This window comes from Colobus angolensis, unplaced genomic scaffold, assembly GCF_000951035.1.
Source record: "Colobus angolensis palliatus isolate OR3802 unplaced genomic scaffold, Cang.pa_1.0 Scaffold244, whole genome shotgun sequence".
NCBI classification, from domain to species: domain Eukaryota; kingdom Metazoa; phylum Chordata; class Mammalia; order Primates; family Cercopithecidae; genus Colobus; species Colobus angolensis.
Window position 1 is genome coordinate 2077869 of NW_012115644.1, and position 26853 is coordinate 2104721.

At 37.2% G+C, this 26853-nt stretch overlaps 1 protein-coding gene and 1 long non-coding RNA gene across 2 annotated transcripts in view; one reads left to right on the forward strand and one right to left on the reverse strand.

Moving 5' to 3' along the window:
- SGMS2 (sphingomyelin synthase 2) overlaps positions 1 to 26853 on the forward strand; it is an 88465-nt gene that overhangs the window by 31448 nt on the left and 30164 nt on the right. Inside the window, exon 2 of the mRNA XM_011945723.1 lies at positions 1218 to 1300. The gene's annotated coding sequence lies outside the window, so the exon portion shown is untranslated. The remainder of the gene's footprint in view (positions 1 to 1217; positions 1301 to 26853) is intronic.
- LOC105514395 overlaps positions 6279 to 26853 on the reverse strand; it is a 70270-nt gene continuing 49695 nt past the window's right edge. Inside the window, exons 4-7 of the long non-coding RNA XR_001002170.1 lie at positions 17506 to 17606; positions 16859 to 16975; positions 10321 to 11048; positions 6279 to 7237 (exon numbers count right to left, since the gene is read on the reverse strand). This is a non-coding gene — a long non-coding RNA (uncharacterized LOC105514395). The remainder of the gene's footprint in view (positions 7238 to 10320; positions 11049 to 16858; positions 16976 to 17505; positions 17607 to 26853) is intronic.

Below are 26853 nucleotides of genomic sequence, written 5' to 3' on the forward strand. Positions count from 1 at the left end.
TATTATATGGGTTTGCCACATTTTGTTTATCCATTTAATAGTTGATGGACATTTGGGTTGTTTCCATTTGGGGGCCATTATGAATAATGCTGTTATGAATATTTGTGTACAGTTTTTGCTTGGACTGGTGTTTTCATTTTTCTTGAGTATATACCTAAGAGTGACATATTTGTTCTTGAGTTTCTTCCAAGAGTTGAGTATTTTTGATTAAGATGGGATCTCAACTAAAAATCAATTTCTGGTTGCAGATGAGTGTACATCCTGCAGTTGTTAAACATAGATTTTAATGAAATTTGTTAGGTAGTTAAAAGATATATATATATGCACTACCAAATCATATACATATATGCACTGTTGGGTAGTCTCAGGCTGTATTCTTTGGATATGCATATTGTGGTTCTATGAACTGCAGACCTCTGGCCAGTGGCCTATATTTTGCTTCCATCCACAGGGCAAATTTCAGCTACTTAAAAATCCATTTGATTGCAGCAACTGTATGTATTTCAAAGCACCATTTAGTAGGTGGCAGATTATGCAAAGCACATCAACCTAAGTTTCTGTGACACTTAGTTTGCCCTTTATGTACATAGTCCTTCTACTGTCCTATAAAGCCCTCTGCACTCTTCTTCCCTTCTCTGTGCCTAGTTCACAATACTCTAGCTGTGCTTGCCTTTCCGTTCTTTTTAAACCTCCCTGGCTCATTCCTGCCTCAGGGCCTTTGGGTGAGCTGCTCCCTCTGCCTGGCTTACTCTTCTTTTGCAGCTGCCCCGGCCCCATCCTCAACCCTTATTAAGTCTTAAATATCCCCTCAGAAAGGCTTCCCTGACTGCTTGCTCTACATCGACCACACCAGCCTTGCCCTGACTGACTTTTTTGAGCGGCATTGACTGGTCTTGTTTATCTCTGTGTTCCTGTGTTAGAACGTGAACATCAGGAGGGAAGGGAATCTGCCTGCCCGCGCCACTCCAACTTTAAATAGGGGCTGGCAGGTGGTAAATATTAGTGGAATGAACGGCTGAGTTGTTCTTCTTGTCCTGAAATGTCAGTACCTGTCAGAACCAGTGTTTTCCTGGCAACTCTCCTGGAGGGTCAGTATTGGAGAGCTCTAGGAGGGTAGCATCAGAGGGCTCTTCATTTCACCTCCTCCCCCAGAAAACTAGCAAAACATAGCATCAAAGCCTCATTCTCATTTAATCTCTGACTTTTTCTTCCCCTAGAGCTGTCATCCTGTGGCCCTATAACACTCTGCTCCGAAAGGATCTGCCAGAGACTGAGAGTGTTGACTGTTGCAAGGATCAAGGTGGGAATTACTGTGCTACCATCTGGAAACAGTAGGTTTGGTAGGTTTGGTGCTTCCTGCTGCTATAGCATGAGTCTAACTTTCTTCAGCTGAAGGTTGACTGTCTATCAGTTATCCTGCAGCTTTGCTGCTATCTTCCCTTCTCTGGTTAAGACATTTCATAAATGTCTTAATTCTGAGAATTTTAATTTTATCCTCAGGAGAGTCTTAAATTTCAAGCTCTTTCAGGTGAATGGATGTTTTCTCAGTCTTGGATTGCCGTTTTAAATGACAGCCAGAGAAATAGAGGTAACCCCAAAACTTCCTAACCTGTTTGCATCACTGCCAAAAGAGAGCGCTCAATCAACTCTCTCAACTACACCTTAAGAAAACAGAAAATCTTCAAAGAAATATCAGCCAGCCATGCACCTTTTAGCAACAGTACTGAAATTACTAGCAAAGTTATTCTGTTTTTTATAGTTATTTAAACCAAAATTAAAGAGCTCTAATAGTTATACCCATTTTATGCCCACTGAGGAGGAAGAGGTTTTGCTTGCTGTGGTTGAAGCAGTACAACTCAATTCACTGTCTAGAGTACTTTGAATTTTATTTCAAGTATAATTTTATTATTGAAAATAAAAATAGTTGCATTTTTCGGTACAAAAGATTTTCTGTTTTTTTGCTATATCTCTGGGCACCTTAAGACTAAGGTTCATTTGACCCTGATGATAGCTGTTTTGGGTTTTTCTTACCTTTTATCATTGCTGTTTAGTGTGGTGTTTGCCTAAAAAGATTTTTACCCTAAGATAGACACTAGAGCCGTGTAATCCCAAATTATTTAAAATAAATATTTGTGGGTAGTTAGTATTATTGAGCACAGTATTCTATAACATTATTTGTCTTCTGTGAAATTCACAATAATTCTAGGAATGTTGCTAAGATTAGAATGCCTATTTTGAGCTGGTACTAGGAATGGCAGCTATTTCTAAATATTTGACACCGTTTTGATATCTTTCCCTTTGTCTGGTGGTGTCTGTCTCATTGAAGCTGAGTGAAGAAAAGAATTCATTTATTCAACAAATACTTACTGAACGCTTTTCTGTGTGCCAGGCATTCTTTTCAGTGTTGCAAATGAGGCAGTGAACAAAACAAAATTCTTTCATGAGCTTTAAAAAATCTCTTGAATATCCTCAGTCAACAAACCAGAGCAGGGAGACACAGAGGACTTGCCTCACTCTCAGGTATTCTGGGGAAACCCCCTTCAGGATGGCAAATGGACACAAGCAGGAAAGGAGAAAGTGGAACCCTGATTTGGAAAATAAAGCAGTCTTATGTTCTAATGTAATCACTGCAGAATTTTAGAAGCGTGTTAAAATAATAAACCAAAAAAAAAAAATGTGCTAGGTTGATATAACTTGGGCTTGAAAAATAAAGGATTACTGTTTTTTTTTTTTTTCCATTTCAATGTCCCACACACTTGATGTAAGGATTACTTTTTAAGTATGCCATTTTCGTACATTTCGCATTCAGAGTCTGCCCAAATTCTGCCTCCACCATCCTCTCAGCCTCTGTCAATGTCGAATGCATCCTTCGAATTTCTTTATGCATAAAGAAGCAAATAGGAATATTCCTATTTGCCCCCTTCATAACATAAAAGATAGCATACTATATTTCTCTGCAATGTATGCTTTTTTTCCTTACAATATATGGAGGAGGATTTAATAAGCGAGTACTAAGACACTTTCCTCATTCTTTTTTTAAAGCAGTTACAGAATAACAGAGTCCATTTATGGATGTTCCACAGTTAAAATAGCGATCTATTGATGGACAACATTCGGGTTGTGGCCAACTGTTTGCTCTTAAACAATACTACAGTAAGTAACTGTATGTAGGTTATTTTGCATGTAGGCAATATATCTATATAAACTTGTAAAGTAGAATTGCAAGTCATAAGGTATATGTGTAATTTTAATAGATATCATTAAATTGCCTCTCTGAGAGGAAGGTTTTCTTTTTTTTTTTTTTTTTTTTTTTTTTGAGGCAGAGCCTCTCTCTGTTGCCTAGGCTGGAGTGCAGTGGCACAGTCCTCTCTCTGGAGTGCAGTGGCACAATTTCAGCTCACTGCAATGTCTGCCTTCTGGGTTCAAGCAATTCTCCTGCCTCAGCCTCCCAAATAGCTGGGATTACAGGCACCCAACACTGTGCCTAGTTAATTTTTGTATTTTTAGTAAAGATGGGGTTTCGCTATGTTGGCCAGGCTGGTTTGAACTCCTGACCTCAGGTGATCCGCCTGCCTTGGCCTCCCAGTGCTGGGATTACAGGCGTGAGCCACCACGCCTGGCCAAGGTTTTCTTATTGCATGTCTACTAGAAACCTGTGAGAGTACCTGCTGTCATCCGCATCAGGATATTTTGCCAATTCTCATAGCTTAAATGCCAGACTAGGTTGGGTGCCTTGGCAATGTGTTCTTATAGCATCTTGAACTTTCAATTATCTAAACATTTATCTCCCTGTGTGATAATGATTTGTTTGTTTCTCCAACTAGACTGCAAGCTTTGTGAGGCCAGGGACTACGTCGGTCTCCTTCACCTGGCCATAACAGACATTCACGTGTCTAATGAAGTTTAAATACATTTTCAAAAGATGAGACAATTAGTGGTAATTTAGCTCTCAGGTTATACAAGGGCAGTAAACTGGCTCGCTGTCATAGATGGGGCTCTACTGCTCTTTAATTATTAGAAATCTTCAGTTACAGCATGGGAACAAACATTCTTCTTTTATGTTACTGAAATTTATATTAAGCAGGTAGTCAGCAATAAATTCAAGAGGTTAAATCCTCAGTTATCTGCTGGCAATTTGATTTCCCAAGACCTAGACTCGATTTTGAGAATCTGAAGAACTAAATCTTTCTATTTCCGGTTATGTGCATTAGCCAAAACATTTTACAGGGCTTCAGGAGGTCCACCTATCAACTACGAACCCCAGAGTGGGAACACCTGCTTGAGAGACATGGTTAAGGACTTTGAAATATTTTGGAGAGTGATTCAACCCTCTTATTTCTTGCCACTAGTAATTGCAGTCTACAGTTAGCCAGTTCTAGATAATGAGAGTATTCTTTTCTTAAGTCTGTTCTGGACTTTGTCTGGTGGAATTCAAGAATTTTTTAATATGGAAAGATTTTTTTCCTTAAATATGCCTTTCAAAAAGAAAAATATTTTGGAGGAGATAAAGGATTAACATATGCTTAAGTTGAAAACCTTTGCTAAGTAAACTCATACCCGTTTTGTAGTGGTTAAAGTTAAGTAATTCATATCTATTTGATTTTTAATAGTTCTTATGAATATCAGGCATACTGAAACCCCAAGGTTAGGATGAATATTATTGGATGAAAGGAAGAAAAAATAAAATTTTCTGAACAATTTTTGTATCCTCCTGTCCATAAACATTAAGTAAACCTAGAACTCGGGACTTTCCCACTAAGATTAGGAGTAACATTTAAGCACACCCTTACATCTTATTTTCTTGTTTCTATAGCAGGCATGTCCTCTGACAAGAAGAGCAAAAACGAAAGAACAACAGAAACCCCAGTATTGGGGCGGTGGCGGGGCAGCTTTTTTAAAACCACTTTTCCTCCTCTGAATATTTAACACATAGAAATGACTGGGAAAGTAGCGGAGACATAAAATAATAGAGGAAAAGCCATAACTGTCAGAGAATGTATAATGGAATGCAAGCCCAGAGTGTTTTGTTCTAGATTTTCGGCTCTTAGAGTAACCCAGGCACACATGCTAACTTAAATTTGAAGACGAAGGTTAGTAAGGTGACTTTAGCCAGCTTTGCTATATATTTGTATTCATGACAGTATTGGAGGGTGAACCTCCCTGATTCTGAAGCTACTTATATTGTGGTAATCAATTCTTGTTATCAAAAAAAAAAAAAAAAGGAACAGATATGTGAATATGTGAGAGAACTAATTCTTTTAGGGATGACAAGTAATTTCCATGATACCATGTAACTCCTTTCCCTTTTATACGTAAGAACCCTGTAATTAGCTTTGTCTTAAGTTTTTTTTCAAAACTCTATAGGAAAAAGAGTAGCCTGTATTTCAGCTACAAAGGATCTGTTGATTCTCTGTACAGCATAGTGCCTTTTGAATGCTCCTGACCTAAAGAGAATGACTGAAGGGGCCTCTACCAACAGTGAGAAAGTAGAAAGAACAGTGTCAAGTTTAAGCACTAAATCAGCAGTCTAGTGTTGGGAGGATGTTGTGCTGAATAGATACCTGCCTTGTGTCTGACTGTTCCTGTGCCTGAGTTGTCTTCATCCTGCCAAACACAAACAAGTTACTAGGCAACAAGAGTGATTCAGATGCTCTGAACACCTCACTGAATGAAATGTCTAACCACGATGTTTCCAGGAAATGCCTCCTCTATAAGTCACTGGATAGCCTGATAAACATTTGCACGTGCTCTGAGGTCAAGTGACCTAGAGCTTCTAGCCTGTGTGTTATAAGGTGGGGCCAGCTAATGTTTGAATGAATGCCACCTTACTGGGCAAACAGAGATAGTTTGCATGCTCCTACATGGTAAATATGAGGAGGAAGGGTTGGGGGCAGGGCTGGGAGAAGTGCAGTCTCTCCCCAAAAGAACTCACCAGGATGGAAATCCATTGCCCTTAGGTCACATCTCTAATTGTAAAAAAGCCCAAGATCCCAGAAAATCACAACATAGCATAGTTATGCAGGAGCCTGGACTCAGATGCGTTCAAATCCTACCTCTGTCACTTGTTAGATTTCTAACTTCTTATACCTCAGATAGGGGCGATTGTACCCCATACAGTAGTTGTGTGTATTAATGTTAGTATTTGGGAAACACTAGAACTAGTATCTGTCATAAACTCTGGGGATGCATTAGCTTGCCCGCCATGCTTTTACATAGCTCCTTGAGAGGTGGGGGCTGAATTGTGAAGAAATGAAGAAAAAGAGAAGTGAGGTCTTTTCCAAGGATGTATTTATTCTTTTATGATTTCCAGGACTGCCATCACAGAAATTTTAACCATAAATCATTTAAGGAATCTCTTCAAGGTCTTTCAGCACTACATAGTTTGAGAATTATGTATCAAAAAATGACCTCAGGGCTATGCAGTGGAAAGGCCGTGTGCTCATGGAGCATTGCTTTAGGGTTTCCAGTGGATATGTAATGCTCTGAAGCTAGATGTGGGTTTTTGCTTTACTGTTTTTCCCTTCTGTTATATCCCCCTTTTTATATAAGATATTTTATAATAAAAATGCAACCACAGAAAGTAAACCACAGTAAGATGAAATTTTGGGGCTCTGCATCACATATGGAAACCATAATTATACAGACACATTAGTGACTCATTTAGGAATAGAAAGGTACCTGAAGCTCTCTGGGAAAAGTAAGATAATTCTGGTGTCTTTGAGTGTGTGGGCTGCCACATTCATTCAGCTGCTATTCTAGGGCTGGGCTGCAGGTTCTTGGCTAGTGGCCAGGAACACCAACACAAACAGGACATGGACTCTGTCCTTGCAGCTCATAACCAGCAGAGGAGATAGCCCTGTGTAAGCAGTGAGCTTTAAAACCCTGTACTGGGCTGAAGAGATGTGTAGGAGCATAGGTATGGGGAGAAAGCCAATGGCATTCAATCTCAATCTGATCTTTAAGAGTTCTAATTTTGCTTGAATTTATTTTTGGAAAGGAAATCAGAATCTTAGAGAATTGTGTTGGGAATGTGTCACCACATGCCGGGCTAGTGGCTCTGCAGTTCCTGAGCAATGTTTTGTAGTAGTGACTAAACCCTGCTCTGAGAAAGTTATGACATTAGGAGATGCAACAGAGAGTAAAAGTAGTTGGAACCTTTCTTCCTCAACTTGCAGTCTCTCTCTCTGGTTCTGTCTTTGCTGGCTGAGAGATGGTGTTTCCCAAGGAAGTAGTTGGCCTGAAAGTCAAAAGGATGAAAAGGACTGGGGAATGACTCTCAGGGTTGCCTCAAAAGCCAGTCATAATAGTTAATTTGAATTAGGTAGAAACTCTGGTCAGTTGTACAACATAAGTTCATGATGTTTTATTGAATAGCCATAAAGATTTCTTTTAAAATATGTGTTTTGTTGTTGGTGGTGGTTTTTTTTTTTTTTTTTGAGATGGAGTCTCACTCTGTTGCCCAGGCTGGAGTGCAGTGGCCAGATCTCAGCTCACTGCAAGCTCTGCCTCCCGGGTTTATGCCATTCTCCTGCTTCAGCCTCCCGAGTAGCTGGGACTACAGGCACCTGCCACCACACCCGGCTAGTTTTTTGTATTTTTTAGTAGAGACGGGGTTTCATCGTATTAGCCAGGATGGTCTCGATCTCCTGACCTCGTGATCCGCCCATCTTGGCCTCCCAAAGTGCTGGGATTACAGGCTTGAGCCACCGCGCCCAGCCTAAAATATGTGTTTTTAATTGACAAAAATTGTATATGATAAGGTGTATAACATGATATAATGATTTATTTATTGCCAACATAATGGCCTCGTGACTTAAGGTTAACTTTTCAATCTCTATAAAAAGTAAAGGAGAAAGCCCGTTGAACTATAACATTTCCCAGCTTTCCTTGAAGTCACAATATATAAAGTGCTTCGCTGAATTTAATGTTGAAGGGAGAACCCCTGTTTTATATGCAGTCTTATGCCTTGAATAACTTTCTGTAAGTGTATGTTGGTTTGGGGAAAATGCATTTAAGTTTGGTTTATTTTATAAAGAGCCCAGAGGTGTTTCTATTTTATTACAATTTACATGAATTTAGATTTTCCATCTTTCATCAGGTATCTTTATGTTACTTGGTGGAAAACTGTATTAACATTATTCATAAACTATTACTGAACAAACATAACATTTTCAAAAACAGCCATAAATAATGCCTCAAGTGATTCAAATAAAAAAGCTTTGATAGAATTCATGTTGTTTACATTTGTTTGTTCCAAAAAGCATTTGAGATAGGAATTTATAGTTTTAATTAACAAAATTCGAAGACATAATCGGCTGCTTTCTCAAAGCTATCTGGCTTAGGAGTGTATGTCATGTATGATGTTAAAACTGGAATAGTCTGCAACCCAGAACAAAATATACAATCTGGGATTGCTAATCTATTACAATAGAGGTCTCATCTACCTTAATAGTGTAAATTGTCTACCTTTAAACATGAATGCTAATGGAATTTATAGACTAACTTTAAATCAAAATATGCAATTTCAGATTACTTGGGATATTATTATATTTCAATTTTAGGTATTTTGGAAAAGGCCTTTTAAGGCACCAACTATTTATAAATACTAACCAGTTTATACTAATTGGTATTATTTCCTAATTTTGAATCTGCAGCTGTATAATGGTCAGTTAGCATTATAAAGCATAATACTTTTTTATATTCTTTCCTGTTGGCCTCTGAGCTCACCCAATAACTTTTCCATTATTTACTTTCTAATTAACCATCTCTTGTTCTGGGGAATATAACCTTTACCTACAACTTTATAAAATTATTTTCATCTCTTTAATGCCTTATTTCTTCTCTAATAAACCTGAATCAGGAGCTCTTTTCATTAAGATCTTATTTAATTGGTTTCAGTCCTGGTGGAAGCCTCCCCTGCACCCCCATAGTCTCCTCTTGTTCCATTCAGATGCTTTAAGTAGTGACTAGAACCTAATGGATGATTTTTCCATGAATGTATTTTCCTTTTCATGTGGCTTATTCTAACTGCGTGATTGCCACAAGAAATAAAAGTATAAGATCAACTATGATATGCCAATGGCCAATCATTTGGCATAGCCCCTTATTTGAGAATGTGGTAGGGGTAGGGCAGAAGAAACTAAGAACCTGGGAGATTGCATTAATTCTCATCAAGTGGCAGAGTCAGGTTAGAACCTGGATTTTAGGATTCTAAGATGTTACAATGTACACTTGACCTGTGTTTAATTTGCTTCTGAGATTAGCAAGGGCATGTTGTAGGGGCCATGGTTATTGAATAAACTTTTGTTATTTATTAATAGTAAATTCATATGGATGTGTTATCCACAAATTATCTGCATCAAGCTAAATAAAAATACCAAGTTAAAAAAAGACTCTTGGCTGGGCATGGTGGCTCACACCTGTAATCCCAGCACTTTGGGACGCCGAGGCAGGTGGATCACCTGAGGTCAGGAGTTGGAGACCAGCCTGGCTAACATGGCAAAACCCTGTCTCTACTAAAAACAGAAAAATTAGCCGGGCGTGGTGGTATGCACCTGTAATCCTAGCTACTCAGGAAGCTGAGGCAGGAGAATCGCTTGAACCTGAGAAGCGGAGGTTGCAGTGAGCTGAGATCACGCCATTGCACTCCAACCTGGGCAACAAGAGCGAAGCTCTGTCTCCAAAAAAAAAAAAGTGTTTGGGAAATATTAATTTCTCATATGATGGGACCAATCTCATGGTGGTGTTCTAGATCATATGATGGTTATTAGTGCATTCTTTATCAGTAAATTACCTTACCCTACTTCTTTTCTTTCTGTGAGACATGGGATTTTTATTTACCTTTTTAAACTTTTTTCTTTCTTTCTTTCTTTCTTTCTTTCTTCTTTCTTTCTTTCTTTTTTATTATACTTTAAGTTCTAGGGTACATGTGCATAACGTGCAGGTTTGTTGCATATGTATACTTGTGCCATGTTGGTGTGCTGCACCCATCAACTCGTCAGCACCCATCAATTCATCATTTATATCATGTATAACTCCCAATGCAATCCCTCCCCCTCTAGGCCCCAGTGTGTGATGTTCCCCTTCCCGAGTCCAAGTGATCTCATTGTTCAGTTCCCACCTATGAGTGAGAACATGCGGTGTTTGGTTTTCTGTTCTTGTGATAGTTTGCCAACTTTCTTTGGTGAGGTCACTAACATATCTTTTCTTTCTCTCTTTTTATATAATGATATATTTTAATATGGCCAAGAGTCGTAGAAATCTGTAAAGTAATGGTGTTACACTGAGAAAACTACAACCCAAGGTTGCAAAATTACCGACCCAGGATTAATCATGACTCGTTTGTGGCCAAATTGAGAGAAAGATTCTGGTCTCTTGACTTCTGATCCAGGGCTTTGTCATGGCACTATCAGTCTTTAAACTTCTTTAGCCATGGAACCCATATTTCAGATGAGATTTTGGGCAACGCTTCTAACATAGAAAGAAAAGCAGAGCTTCTCAAATTGAAAGGAGATGGAGGCCTAAAGACATACGCACATGGTCTCCCCAAGACTCTCTGTACTGTAATATACTGCTCTCGACATAGTTTACAACACAGATGAAGGGTGTACTCCTTCTCTCCTCCTCCAAGTATGGTCTAGTTCTTTTCTGGAGCATTTCTGTCCCCTATATCTGAAATGAACGTAATTGGAAAGGTTGGAGGAGATACTGACCCAGCCTGGGAATTACATTTATAAATGCAATGCCAGTCTTCCCAGTTGATTCTGGAACATTTTTCCTGTGTGTCAAGAGGAAGCAGCGGGAGAGATGTTGCTATGAGAATCCACTGATGTTTGATGTTGGTTCTTCTGACATAGCAGGGCTGTGCTATCCCATTTCCTTTTCTTTGCTGTAAGAATTCATCCTGAAGCTGTGTGCTCATTTGCGATGCTTTTCCCAAGGAGGGGTAGAACAGCCTGCCGAGTCAGAGCTACCAAAGTACCAAATGCTGGCTTCACTGCTTACTAGCTGGTGACCTTGGGCAATTCACTTAATATCTCTGTGCTCATCTATAAAACATAGGTAATAATATTTAACCTCATAGAGTTGTGGGGAAGATTAAATAAGATAACCAAAGCATTTAGAACTATGGTGTTTGGGCAATAGTAAGTACTTATGAGTGTTAGCTATAGCTCTTATTCTTAAGTCTAGGCTATATAAATTTATTTTTTATTTTTTTACATGGAACACATCACGAATTTGTGTTATTACCCTTGTGCGGGGGCCATGCTAATATCTGTATCGTTCCAATTTTAGTATATGTGCTGCCGAGTCAAGCACAGGCTATATAAATGTAAATCATTAATAGGATACATGGTCAAAATTTTTAAACACTTGGAAAATATTCCAATCTAGTGTTGTTAAACTGAAATAAAAATATATTTTTGGCAGAGGAATATAGCATAATAGTGATAAAGCCCAATTAGCTTTTCATGATCACAATGTTGATGAAATTGTTTAAAGTGTATATTTTTAAATACTTTTCCAAATAAAAGCTTAAAATAACAACAAAGCCACAATATAATGATCACTTGGGTTTGCAATATAAATTAGATTGTTAAAGGCTTGGAGACATTTTCACTTTTACTTAGTTTTGCATGATTTTATTGTAGGTAAGGAAAGCTGCACAAAGTGGTCAACCAACATTTCCTAGAAAACTCTTTTTGACAGTTGATCTTCAAATTAAGGTTTCTGATTGCACTTCAGTAAAAACCTCTGCAAAGAAAGTGTGTATTTAGGCCATTATCTGCTGAAGAGCAATAATGCCCTTGATGAGTGCAATCTTGTTCTTAAAGTTGCTGCCAACCAGGTCCGGTGGCTCTTGCCTGTAATCCCAGCACTTTGGGAGGCCGAGGAGGGTGGATCACCTGAGGTCAGGAGTTTGAGATCAGCCTGGCCAACATGGTGAAATCCTGTCTCTACCAAAAATACAAAAATTAGCTGGGCATTGTGGTGGACGCCTGTAATCCTAGCTACTCAGGAGGCTGAGGCACAAGAATTGCTTGAACCCAGGAGAAGGAGGTTGCAGTGAGCTGAGATCGTGCCGTGCACTCCAGCCTGGGTGACAGAGTGAGACTTTGTCTCAAAAAAAAAAAAAAAAAGCTGTCATTTTCAGAATAAAATGAAGCCTTTTTCTGCTCCTGTAACCATAGGATTCTGGAGCCCTATTTTGGAGTTAGGATTTTCTTTTTCCACTATCCTTTTTGTACCTGTCTTTATCACATCCAGATATATTTCACATGTGAAAGCTTTATGATTATTGAATATTATGTTCAAGTAATTTTGTGTATTTTCTTACTATTGACAGCCTTTGAACAAGTCTGAGTTGCACTTACAGAACACCATTTTAAAGAGATTTGTATAATCGTGCATGAATATAGGTCAAAAGGTAGACGTAAAGAATAGTAGCCATACCATGAACATGTTGGGCACAAACCACCCAAGAGGGGAAGGTTGGTTTCTTAAGAAGCAGAATGTTATAAATTGGTGTTTCTTTTTAAAAGGGAATTTAGGGGAGAGGGGACACTGGGTTTTATAACCCAACTGGGTAGCAAGTGCTGTATTTGAAAGTTCATTTCTAGGTCCAGCAGCACATACCAGGGAGTTGTAGCTGGAAAGATTTGTTGGAGGATGTGACATCTGCTGAGACCTGAAGCATGAGAGGCAAATGTGTAAGCAAGTGGATGGGGTTGGGAAGAAGTTTAGGCCGCTAAAGAAATGATACATAAAGCTTGATAAGAGGGGATATTGCATGTGAAATGAACAGAAATTCAGTAAATATGGTGGAAGCGCAGGATTTAGGGAATGGAAAAAAACTAGTTTCAAAAATTGAGGCTAGAAATGAAGGTAGGGGCCAGATTATGAAAAGCCTTGTAATCAATGCTAAGAAACAGTAGATGTCAGAAGGACATGCCACCATCTAAAAAGCAGTCTTGAGAATAAGTAATTGGATAAAGATGACCTGAGTAGGTATTTGTTTTTTAAGGAAATTGTGTTAATTTTGTTAGGTGTAAAAATGGCATTAGGGTCATGTTGGGGAAAAAAGAATCTCTATCTTACAGATGAAATTACGTGATCTCTGAGATTGCTGCCAAAAATACAGTGTAGAGGACAGATTTAAAAACAAAAAAGATTTCCTGTGATAATTGTTATAGTTAATGGGGTTCACTGTAGTATTTTCTACTTTCATTATGTTTGAGATTTTCTATTATGAATTTTTTTCTTAAGTCAAAATAAGCAATGGACTTTTGGGTCATAGGGAGCCGTTTAAAGTCTTTAACGAGGTCAGTAAAGCAGGAAATAGATTAGAACAAAACCAGAGAGGAAGGGAGTGCTGCATTAAATACCATGATTGTAGAGCTGTCAGTTTTCCCTTGTGTAAGAATGTCCATGTTTTTATATTTTCTTGGTGAGCTGTTCATTATTATCTATTTTCTCTTAATACTTTTACTTTGTACTCTAGTTGTAAAAGTGCTAGTAATGCCTGCTATTCCTAATACTATATCAGCCTTTTATTTACAAAATAATCTTGTATGTATCTTTTTAGTAGATGGATTGAATCCATTTAAAAATTGTGGCTGTTGATTTTTTTGGACTTACATCTGTCCTCTGTAAGTAAGAGATGTCTGTGAAAAGAGAGCAGAGGTAAATAGATGGGAGATTAAAATGGATAGGATTTGGAGTGATTTTCAGGTGAGCAGGGGAGGGAGTTTGAAGTTGGATAATAGCTAACATTTATTTACTCCGAAGACCTGATTGGATGGTGGTACCATTTACTGTGATAAGAAATAGAAGAGGAGGTGTGTGACTGGAAGGAAATGGCAAGTGTGTTTTGGTACATGAGTTGTAAGCATCTGCTTTATCTTTGTTCTTAGAGCTATGAACTCTTAGATGGAATTTATTATTTTCCATTAACCCATAATCACTTTTGCCGTTTTTAAGATTGCCTCTAAGGTATAGATGCACATTAACCAGAATGTCATTTTTGGTCTCGTTTGGTTTGGTATAAGCTTTGGAAATGGGCTCCCAATGTCCTATTCTTACTGATGCAGATTATGCTGTAAGAGATAATTTTAGAAACAATAAAAACAAAAACTCATTTTCTAGGCTGTTTCTTTGTTTCATGGGAAGCAAAGAAGTATAATTCTTTGATATTTTTAAATATAAATATTTGATAGCATGTTTATATTTTAAAAAGCAATTTAAAGTGATTATTTATAGGCAAGCACTTTTATTTATATAGGGTCATCAATGACAATTAGATTTAATGGAAATAAGATTAACTATAAAATTACATCTTTTAGCTTCCTAATGCTAATTGAACATTGAGTTTGTAATGTTTCCTGACTACCTCTTGGCATTATGTTCAGGTTTAGAGACAGCGATTTTAATCATCCTGTGTTTTCTAAGCCCATTTCACCCTTTAGAAAACAGTTTTGATCATAGTTCACTCCCATGGATAGACCAGTGCCAAACCAAACAGGATAACTACTTGGCTGATTTTCTATTCACTGTTGATAGGTGGAGCTTGGCATTTTAAAAGACTATTAACAAAGAGACTATTTTACTTCTTTCTGATTTTATTTTCAGTTATTTTTTATTTTTTTATTTTTTGAGACAGAGTCTCGCTCTGTCGCCCAGGCTGGAGTGCAGTGGCCAGATCTCGGCTCACTGCAAGCTCCGCCTTCTGAGTTCACGCCATTCTCCTGCCTCAGCCTCCCAAGTAGCTGGGACTACAGGCGCCCGCCGCCACACCCGGCTACTTTTTTGCATTTATTTTCAGTTTTTATATACCCTACACGTTTAAAAAATTCCTGTTAAGTTATATATAACCAGTCTTTTTCCCATTTTATTTCCGTCATTTGATTTTCTTTTCACTTTTACATCTACCTGGCATATGGTTTTACTAAACTTCAAATGTTATTTCAGGCTGTTTTCTAATTTGTAAAAGTTTTTATCTCTCATTGTTCTTTTTAAGTGACTTCTGCTTGGGAAGTCGGGGGAAAAAGCAGTTACTAATCAAAAATGCCTTGAGGACAGGAGCCAGCTTTCTCTTCTGCTGCCTTCCTTAGCACTTAGGACCCAATTCTGCACAGAACAGGAGGACATAAATAATTCTGTCTTTGTTGGCTGTCTGTTTATTTGCTTTACCTTCTAGGCTATCAGCAGTAGTATTAACAATTGCTACATATTTAACCGGCAAGTACTGATATCTTGAGTTTGGTCACTGTTTTTCATTCAACCCAGGGTACAGTTTTAAAAGTTTTCTGTACCTGTAGCTTCTATCCCATTTACTTAAGATAAAATTGAAAAATGTCTGCACTGAAGGTCAAATTCTGAATTCTTGTTAGATATTTGATAGCTTTAACTTTTATGTCTCCACATAATGCTTTTGTTTTTATTCTTCCTGTGCTTATAATATTGCATCTTTAGCCTTTTAAAAAAAAGCTTAATATGCATTAAACACTTATTTAAAAACACAGCACTGGGATGATCAATTAAATGAAAGTCCATTATGACCAGTGTAATTAGAATACTATACACATGCTATTTTGATCTATTATAAATGGAAAAGAACTCAAAGGCAAAAATCCATAATTGAGTAAGTATGGGAGCATTTTCAGAGGAATCTTTTTAGTTTTAGAAAGTTATATGAGTACAGGTTTCTAGAGGGCATTTACTGTAATTGGATCTCAGTAGGTTGGAACATAGATGTTCCTGATGTTCTTTTGACTTGATGGTGCACTGATTTTTTTTCTGACAATGGTTGTTCATTTAAAATTTTAAATTGAGTGTTCTCTCATAAGCCTGGTGAGCCTAATTTGAATAGCCACCCTGTTACTTTAATGTCCCATCCTGCTTTGTCTTTGTAGCACTTTTAATCTCTAATTACTATTGTCTTACATTAGCAGAGTTCAAGCTCATGAGGGAAGTGACTTTTTTAAAATTATTGTATCCCTAGAACAGTGACTAGTACATAGTTGGCACTCACTGAATATTATTGAATGAATAATTATCTTAGCCAAGCATAGTATTGTGCACCCTGTAGTACCAGGTACTCAGGAGGCTAAGGCAGGAGGATTGCTTGAGCCCAGGAGTTAGAGGCTGCAGTAAGCTATGATTGTGCCACTGTGCTCCAGCCTTGGTGACAGAGTGAGACCCCTTCTCTTAAAAAATAAGAACAACCTTTGTCTTTTTAGGCAGCAAAATTAAAACATGCTGCTTATTTTTTCAATGCAAAAAAAAAAGATAAAAAGTGAAGTAAATGTTCCATGTAGTATCACCCTTCCAGTAACCATGTAATTTATATAACACAATTTTATTCATATAATATACATTTATTTATAATGTAACTAGTCCCATTTTGATGGACAGTGTGGTTCTGTTTTTTTAGTCTTACAGATCCAGAATCACTTATCCGCAATTTCAAAATCTGAACAGTAGTAGAATTACTGTGTCAAAAGATAAAAGCATTTCTAAAGCTCATCACATATTTACAAAGATATTCTCAAAAGAATGGTACCAATTTATGATTCTACCAGCAATTCAGTGCAGTTTTTATGCTCCTTTCTGATTATAGCTTAAATTACATTTTAATGGGATTTGTTTCAAAATAACTTTCCAGTGTTCCTTATCCATGAATTAGAATAGGGTAGAAGCTTGTGTGCTAATTTGTCAGTGAGACATTCTGTAGGAAGTTCTATATTATTGGTAATTGGGAGATATTTAGTCACAGGAACTCTTTCACCTATGATTTGTCAGAGAAGGTGTAGGGGAAATCAGCTTCAAATAGGAAGTAAAGAAATGAGTTCTGGCTCACCTCAGATTTATCTTCTACTTCTGTTTCTCTACTCACTGCAGAAGCAGATATCTCACAGCAAAAGTTATTCTCTGTTCCCCATGTTTTCTTAGGGTTTAGATTCCTGAAATCATTTGCCTTCATATATATACGAGGGATATGAAAAGAATACGAAAATGAAAAACTGACAATGCGCAAAGAAAGATGAGCATCAAGGCCCCAAATGAAAGCCTTGATTACATAAATAATCATAATTATATTGTATATATTATTAATCTAAAATTATATACTTATGCTGTGTTTATTTACATATAATAATGAACTGTTCCTGATAGAGTATCTGACTTTTTCACATGTTAAATTAGTTTTAATTGTGGTTTTGTATACGGTTTACAATTGCCACAGTAGAAATATTTCAGTTCAGTCTGTAGAATTTTAATATCACATCGCTGTGTAAGAGCACCTGCCCACAGTTCCCACCACAGTTTGGTTTTTCATCCAGATACTCAGGATTTTAATGACAAGGGTTGATCCCCCTGTAAGTTTTACTTTTACAGAACATGTCTTACTTTGGACTCCTAAGAACTATTTAAATGCAGCTCCAGTGTCTACCTTCACTTTTCCACATTTTTATTCTCTTTTAAGGCTTTATTGCGGAAACTCTTAACTTTTGTTCCTTTTCTTTTCCAAACTCATTTCTCTCTTCTGATCACCTTCTGAAGGGACAGCTGGGATATGTTGGAACTAAATTTCTTGTATTATAATATATCTAAAAGAAACACAAAATAAGAGCTGTATACCACGTTCTAGGTTTTTGCAAAAGAAAAACAGGCAGTTCACTAGGGATCACAGCATAATTAATGGTGTACAAATAGACACTCCATGATCATTATTGTGCCAACAGCCACCAAAGCTTTGTGAGGAATGTTCAAGCTCTGTACAGGGGGCATTACTTTAGTAGAGTAGGCAACAAAAGACGCATTTGTTTGTTAGAAACTTTGCTTTGCAACTTTGTGAACCAGCACAGTTGGTCACAAATGGAAATGAAAGTCTTGAGTGAGCTGTTCTGCCTGTTTTAAGAGAGAAATGCGTCATTCCCTGAAGGTTACTGGATTAGTTTACTTGCTCTAGAGCTAACAACATAGGGATTTAGTTCTAAAGAACCTTATTTTTCCCTAGGAGACTATGTCTATTGGTAGCCATTCTGAATATCCATATACTAAGCCACTAATATTATCTAAAACAGTACTTAAGTACTATGATGAATAAACCAAATTTATTTCCAAGTGATTTTTTTAAGTATACAAACCTTCTAGTGAAAATTTTGGAAATTTACATTTTATGGCAGTTTCTTCATTTCCTTGATTTTATTAGAATAAATGAAAATTCAATAGATAAATATAGGTATATTTTAAGTATCAATATCATTGTCACTTGCATCCCTTAAAATTGTTTAAATGGCATTCTGTTAGATTAACGATTTTAATCTTTTAGGTACATTTCATCTCTAAGGTTATTCTCTTCGTGTCTCTACCTCATGTCTTCAATGAAGTGTTGGGTTGGGTTGAGATATCTGGGTCCCTCTTCCTAGAGCCAAATTTGAATAACATAAATCATCATTATTAGGTTATTTGCAGAAACCAATCTCTGAAGCCTATGATTGGAAGCACTGGTCAAATAAGTGCTTTTGAGAGACAATTATTTATTTAAAAGCAACATAATGGTTTAAATTCTAGGAGAACCTACAGCCTATTACAACAACCTTAATAGCTTTAGAGATGGTATACCTTTTTATAATTTCATACCACTTGAAAGCCGTGGCTTATTTAGTCACTTATGCAAAAGCAACTCTGGAAAAACAGCTCTGCATAAATCGTTCTGTTATAAAGACAGACGCACATGTCTGTTCATTGCAGCCCTATTCACAATAGCAAAGACATGAAGTAACCTAAATGGCCATTGATGATAGACTGGATAAAGAAAATGTGGTACATATACACCATGGAATACTATGCAGCCATTAAAAAGAATGAGATCATGTCCTGTGCAGGGACATGGATGGAGCTGGAGGCCATTATCCTTAGCAAACTAATGCAGGAACAGAAAACCAAATACCACGTGCTCTTACTTATAAGTGGGAGCTAAATAATGAGAACCCGTGGACACATAGAGGGAAACAAAATACACTGCTGCCCACCCACTGAAGGGTGAAGGTGGGAAGAGGGAGAGTATCAGGAAGAATAGCTGATGGATGCTGGGCTTAATACCTGGGGGATGAAATAATCTGTACAACAAACCCCGATGACACGCATTGACCTGTGCAACAAACCTGCACTTGTATCCCTGAACTTAAAAGTTAACAAAGAAAACAGCCTTGCATTTTTAAATGGAAGCAGAAAATAGTATAGACTGTATATGAATGGTCTACATTGTTTATTACTTCATTTATGGAACATTTTTGTGGTTGGCATAAGGGAATGAAAAATGGAGGGTTTACAGTCCTTTCTAGGTCTTCTGTGTTGTCTCCCTTTCTCTTTTTTCCTTTCCTTTTAATGAAGACCCTGCTCTACCTTGAAGAACCCAGGTGGACTGAAGCAGAGGACTTCAGGACACTAGGAGCTTTCTAGCCCTCATGGTCCCTACTCCACGATACCCTATACTAAGACTTGGTAAATTGCAGAAGTGATAGAACTAAACTGCTCAAAGTACAGATTCTAGAACCAACCTTCTCCTTAATAATTTTTCAGTGCCCAATTCCTGCTTCTAGGAAATGTGCCCAATTCCTGCTTCTAGGAAATGTGCCCCCAAACCTCTCAGGCTGTATTAAGCTATTTCTTGAACTCATTTTGTTAGCACAGAGCACAAAGCACAAATGTGATAACCAGTAACCCATTATATTTTAAATAAATATCAGTGTGTAATTCCAGACGTTAGACTCCTACAAGGAAATGATATTGAAGTGCATCTAGGTGCCATTTCTGCAGCAGCACAGGGATTGAGTAAACTTCCTGTTCTTAGGCATGTGCCATCCGCTGTAAACACCGAATGTACTGGCCACAGCACCTGGTTAAATGTTTCTCCTCAAGTCTCTGCCTTTATCCCCATACAGAGCAGGATTATCTAGCTTATTTCTATAGATTTTTGCTTAAAGGTAACTTTGCTTAAATCTCAAAACAGAGCAGTAATATCTCTTCCATTGCATTAGTAAACAGCAAGCAATGTTTCAAGAAGTCATTTTTAAATACCCATTTCAGTGGCCTGTTTTTATTAGGCTTTGCAACATTTTTTTTTGAAATAGTATGAAATATATACACTGGTCTCCATGTGGTAGAGGGAGCAATCAATATGTGGATTTCTAAAATAATCTGAAGGTCATGGAATACAAGAGCTGTATTAAAATAGAGAATTATAAAGTTATTTTAAGGGAACAATTCTTTTTTTTCATTTCATTTTTTATCCTGATTGTTCTGCAACAAGGTTATTCTTTCAAATCTGGGAAATTTTTTGTTGTTGACAAGGATGATATACTGTTGACTTTGACTGTGATCTATTTACTTAGAAGGAGATCTCTAGTTTCATTTAGAGAGTGTTATGTGGTTTACGGGAATATAATGTTAAACTATTAGACTCAGGTTTTGCTTTTCTTTCTTCCCTGGACTAGCCATTATTCTTAGGAGAAAATATTAACTCCAATATCAGTCTTAAATATCTTATTTTAAAACTATTAAAAGGGACTGGTTGTGATGGCTCACACCCATAATCCCAGCATTTTAAGAGGCTGAGGTGGGAGAATCACTTGAGGCTAGGAGTATGAGACCAGCCTGGGCAACATAACAAGACCCATATTTCTACAAAAAAAAAATTATTTAAAAAATTAGCTGGCATGGTGGTGTGCACCTGCAGTCCTAGCTACTCGGGAGGCTGTGGCAGGAGGATCCCTTGAGCCTAGGAGTTTACTGCAGCCTGGATGTCAGAAAGACACCCTGTCTAAACAAAACAAAACAAAAATGACTAAATGGGATTTTTTTTAAGGTTTTCAACACCTCTCACTTCAATAGGTAATCTATGCAGCCTCCTATTACAGAGTAAATTAAACCCTAAGGTATTAAAACCTAAGAAAATCAGTTTCTAGGTATATAAATCTTTGGGGTATATAAGGAAAGCCAGGAATGTAGAAGCAGATAATTATCACTGTTGTTCAGTTAGGCTGTTATATTTAACCTTACTGATAAAAAGCCCCCAGGGTGTTTGCCCTAAACAAGTGCTGACTGCTTTTGTTTGACCATTAAACATGGAACAGGTAATGCAAGTTGTATGAAATGATTCTAGTGACCACGTGTCTATCTTGTATGAAATGATCCTAGTGACCACATATCTATCCTGTAAAGCTTTTTGTGAATTAGTAAAATGATAGTTTAGGTTATTGAAAGTGCAAATGTCTCTTTATATTATAGGGACTTCTTTTGTTCATCTGCTAAAGTAGATAAACATTTTAACACAAAGATAAACCTTCAACCCAGCTTATTCTGGATGTCATATTTCACTAGCAGTGAGTCCCAAAAGGGGTGGAAAGTCACAAATTTCTGCCTCACTCTTTCCTTTTTTTTTTTCTTTTTTTTTTGAGACAGAGTCTCACTCTCTCGCCCAGGCTGGAGTGCAGTGGCGTGATCTCGGCTCACTGCAACCCCCACCTCCTGGGTTTAAGTATTTCTCCTGCCTCAGCCTCCTAAGTAGATGGGACTACAGGTGCACACCACCACGCCTGGCTAATTTTTTTATTTTTAGTAGAAATGGGGTTTCACCATGTTGGCCAGGATGGTCTGGATATCCTGACTTCATGATCCACCCACCTTGGCCTTCCAAAGTGCTGGGATTACAGGCGTGAGCCACTGTGCCTGGCCTCAGTCTTGCTCTTTGTACTAAACACTGAAAAAATCTACATCAAGAAGGAAGACACTATTTAGGGAGTCTCCTCTTCCCCACACTACTGAAACTCTAGATTTGTCAAAAATGGAGCTGGGGGAAATGAGCATAAACCATCATTTGGGAAAAGCTCCAATGCATGATATGCTCCCCAACTCTCACACCTTAACTTTGAGAACCTCTCATTTAGGGTAAATTTGAATGGAAATGTGAAGAATTATTTTAAATATCCCCTAGTCTTTGACCTTGTTTTATAGTCTTCTTCTATCTTCAGGGTTTGGGTAACCCTTTCTATCTTTCCATTAACATACCTACCTATCTAAATAATCTACCTCACTATCTATTTATCTATTCACTCCTTTATTTTTTCATTCATCCATTCATTCACCTTACTGCATGTTCCATATTGTACCATGGGTTATTAAAGCGACTTCCCATGTGACTCCATCTTCTTTTAAGCTTTTTCTTCTTCTGGAGAGCTTTAGCTTCACAATCCCAGGGCTGCAATTTCTGTCTTTCCAAAATATGCTAAGAATCAGATTTAATCATCAAATTTTCCAGTCACCAATAGAAAGCCTCACAGCTAGGACATGTCCACAAAAAGAAGCCAAATTTTAAGATATCCTGTGGAACTTCCAGTTGTATTGAAGGTACTTTATTATATCAGCGTCATTAAGGCAGAAACAGTTGATAAGGTAAGCAGTCTTCCACCATCTCTGTATGCTACACTGTGGACTGCAGATCATCCCTGCTTGTGAGATACTGTCAGTTCTACAGTTTGTTGTTTTCAAATTTGTACAGCTAATATTTGCTGTGGGTAAGTACTGTATTCATTTCAACAAGTATTAAATGGTCTACCTGGCCATTTTTGTGTGTGTGTGAGATATAGACCATTTTTCCCCCTTTTAATCTAACTCATAAATTTTGATGAATTTTGTTAGAAAATCCATATTTTTTGTTATTTCATGTTGTTTAGTTACAAGTTCATTTTTAGAGCACAGTTTACACAAATTTTGTTAAATAGTTTGCTTTTCATTAGATAGTTCTTGATCTTGTCTGTAGAAAACTTGGAAATGTGTATTATTTCAGAGTCACTGTAAAAGTAGTGTTTAGCTGGTAAGTACAACACTTTAAAGGGATAAGTGAGCCCAGAAGTTAATAAGAGGGTATGGGATGTTCCTTGGTTTTTTAGTTCTTTAGAAATAATTTATCTTGATGGGCTATTTTTTTTTTTTGAGACCAAGTCTCACTCTGTTGCCCAGGCTGGAGTGCAATGGCACCATCTCATCTCACTGCAACCTCTGCCTCCTAGGTTCAAGCGATTCTTGTGCCTCAGCCTCCTGAGTATCTGGGATTACAGGTGCACCCCACCACACCTGGCTAATTTTTGTATTTTTATGAGAGACAGCGTTTTGGCATGTTGCCCAGGCTGGTCTCGAACTCCTGGGCTCGAGTGATCCACCTGCCTCAGCTTCCCAAAGTGCTGGGATTATAGGCGTGAGCCACCGCACCTGGTGGGCTATACCTTTTTTAACAGCTTACTTGAGTGATAACTCAATATCATAAAGTTAAATTGTTTTAAGGGCAAAATGAAATGATTTTTAATAAATTTACAAAATTATGCAACCATCATTACTAATTATAGAACATTTCTGTCACCCAAAAAGAAACTTCCAGCCCACTTGCAGTCACTGCCATTCCCACCTGCATTCTCAAATAACCACTAATTACTTTCTATCTCTGTTTGTTAGGCTATATCTTTCTCTTCTTATGAAAACTGGATGTAGGACCAAAGTAGTCCAATCTACCTGAATATGGGATGGAAAATAAGTATCTGCCCTCTACCCAAGCGTATCTCCCCTAAAGTTCAGAAGTACAGTTACTGTGTGTAGCTAATTTTTCAATTATATCTTTTTCCTTATTCTTTTTTTTTTTCACCAAGCCATTCTCAGAAGAAAGTGTCATCAAGATACCATCAAGCTTTCCCATTTCTCAAATTAAACATCCTACCACACTAAAATGATGTAGGACTTAGTGGCAGTATAAAAACTTGTAATGATCTGACAAGGACTCTTTTCAATGTTACTTTTGTTGTGAAAGTATTTCAGAAATACATGATAATTTTTTGGTAAGCAGTGACTCTTCTGTCGGTTTTCAAGAACTTATTAGTAAAAATACTTAACAAATTTTGTGGGCACTTCTGAAATAGAATCCCATCACTCACAAAGCACCCTCACATCCGTAAGCATATTGGTACCTCCCCATTTTGGCTGGAAAGAATTTTACAAACAAGTTATTCTCAAATACTGTTAATAAGAAAATGGCTGGGTGCAATGGCCCATACCTGTAATCACAGCACTTTAGGAGGCTGAGATGGATGGATTACTTGAGGCCAGAAGTTCGAGACCAACCTGGCCAACAAGGCAAAACCCCGTCTCTGCTAAAAATACAAAAATTAGCTGAGCATGATGGCGTGCCTGTATTCCCAGCTACATGGGAGGCTGAGGCACGAGGATCGCTTGAACCTGGGAGGCTGAGATTACAATGAGCCAAGATTGTGCTACTGCACTCCAGCCTGGGTGACATAGCGAGACTCTGTCTCAAAAAAAAAAAAAAAAAAAGGAAAAGAAAAAGGTAAGATGTCGTGGTGTTTAGGAAAAACTTTATGGGCATGAGATTTCTTAGCTAAACTGGATGCTGTTAACATAAAATTATATACCTAACTGTATTACAGATTTAATATGGTGGCTTATTAGTAATATTAACTATAATTAAATGGCAGATATAGGTGATAGGGAAATTTTTAACAGGCTCCTTTTCTTTTTACCCTACAATAACGGTGAATTATAAGTTAATTTTTTTCTAAGTTTATATTGATTTTTACAAAATTATAAAGACTGAAGAATTGCCTGTACTGTAATCTAGAAAACCTCAGCACCATGCAATATAGCCAGGTAACAAACCTGTACCCCCAATCTAAAATAAAAGTTGAAATTTAAGAAATGAAAAAAAAAAACAAGTTCATAATTGATTGTCTCAATCTTTTTCACTGATGCTATTGTTGACCTTTTCATATGAAATGGTACTAGAGGCAGTGGTATACCATTTAGGAACACAGAGGCTCCTGAGGTCAAATTCCTGGTTAAATCTAGGCTTTGCTACTTCCTCTCTGACCTTGGGCAACGTACATCATCTTAATTTATTTTTATTTTTTTTTATTTTTATGGGTACAAAGTGGGTGTATATATTTATGGGGTACATGAGATATTCTGATACAGGCATATAGTGTGTAATAATCAAATCAGGGTAAATGGGGTATCCATCACCTCAAGCATTCATCACTTTGTTATAAACATTACAGTTATAATTTTAGGTATTTTTAAATGTACTAAATACATAAATTATTGTTGACTTTAGTCACCCTTTTCTATCAAATACCAGAACTTACTCATTCTATGTAACTATATTTTTTATCCATTAACCATCTCCACTTCGCCTGCCTCACCACTCACCACTACCCTTCCCAGCCTCTGGTAACCATCTTTTTACCTCTATCACCATAAGTTCAATTGTTTTAATTTTTAGATTCCACAAATGAGTGAGAACATGTGAAGTTTGACTTTCTGTGCCTTGCTTATTTCAATTAACATAATGTCTTCCAGTTCCATCCATGTTGTTGCAAATGATGAGATCCTATCCTTTTTTTATGGATGAATAGTACTCCAGTGTGTATATGTACTACATTTTCTTTGTCCATCCATCAGTGGACACTTATGTTGCTTCCAAATCTTGGCTATTGTGAATAATGTTGCAGTAAACATGGGAGTGAAGATATCTCTTTGATATGCTGATTTTCTTTCTTTTGGATGTATTCCCAGCAGTGGGATAGCTGGATCATATGGTAGTTCTATCTTTAGTTTTCTGAGGAACCTCCGTACTGTTCTCCATAGTGGCTTTACTAACTAACATTCCCACCAACAGTGTACAAGGATTCCCCTATCTCCACATGCTCACCAGCATTTGTTATTGCCTATCTTTTGGATAGAAGCCATTTTAACTGGGGTGAGATGATATCTCATTGTAGTTTTTATTTGTATTTCTGTGGTGATCAGTGATGTTAAGCACCTTTTCATATACCTGTTTGTCATTTGTCTTTTGAGAAATGTCTATTTGGAACTTTTGCTTATTTTTTTTACTCAGACTATTAGATATTTTCCCTGTTGTTTGAGCTTCTTATATATTCTGGTTATTAATCTCTTGTCAGATGGATAGTTTGCAAATATTTTCTCCCATTCTGTGGGTTGTCTCTTCACTTTGTTTCAATTAAAAAAAATTCGGCTAGCAATATTTCCTAGGGTTGTGATTGTGGTTAATTTAGATAATACACAAGCATAGTACCTGCCATATAAGTAAGATTTGTTGAGAACTATTATGTTGTGGATATTTTATTCCACAAGTTGATTTTTTTAATGGTTTTATAGTGACAACAGAGTTTTCTTTTTTAAGGTCTAAGAAAGCTCTTGTGTCTGTTAAGAAATTCATCCTCAGATTGTTTCAACTGATATTCAATTCAATCAAATTCTGTTTCAAGACCTAGTTTTTCTTAAATCTTTAAGCTCAATGTATAAACATCTGTTATTCATTATTGCAGTTTATAAATGCAGGAACATGCTTTCTTTGATCAATGTTTTGCATCTATCTTGAACAGATTAAATTCTTCTAAATATTAAAACTCTATAATAAACTGTAGATAAAAATCTCTTAATTTTTTAGTTATATTTACACATTTAATATATCTTAAACACTTCATATGCACCACAAGGCACACTTACAAATCTGGAACACAAAGCATTTCTAAGCCCTTCTACTAGAACCCATGTCTATACTCAGTCGCCTCTGCAGCTGCCGTCAGTGAGCGTCAGATCTGAACTGCATTCCCTGCACCTTTTTCTGTAGCCATGAGTATCAATCACATAATATTTTCCCATTTTGTAAAACCATAACCTTTGATATGAATGATTGAGATTCTACAGTTTCTATTAAGATTGAAGTTTCTTCTTAATTTGATACTTCTTTTTGAGATAGAGTCCTGC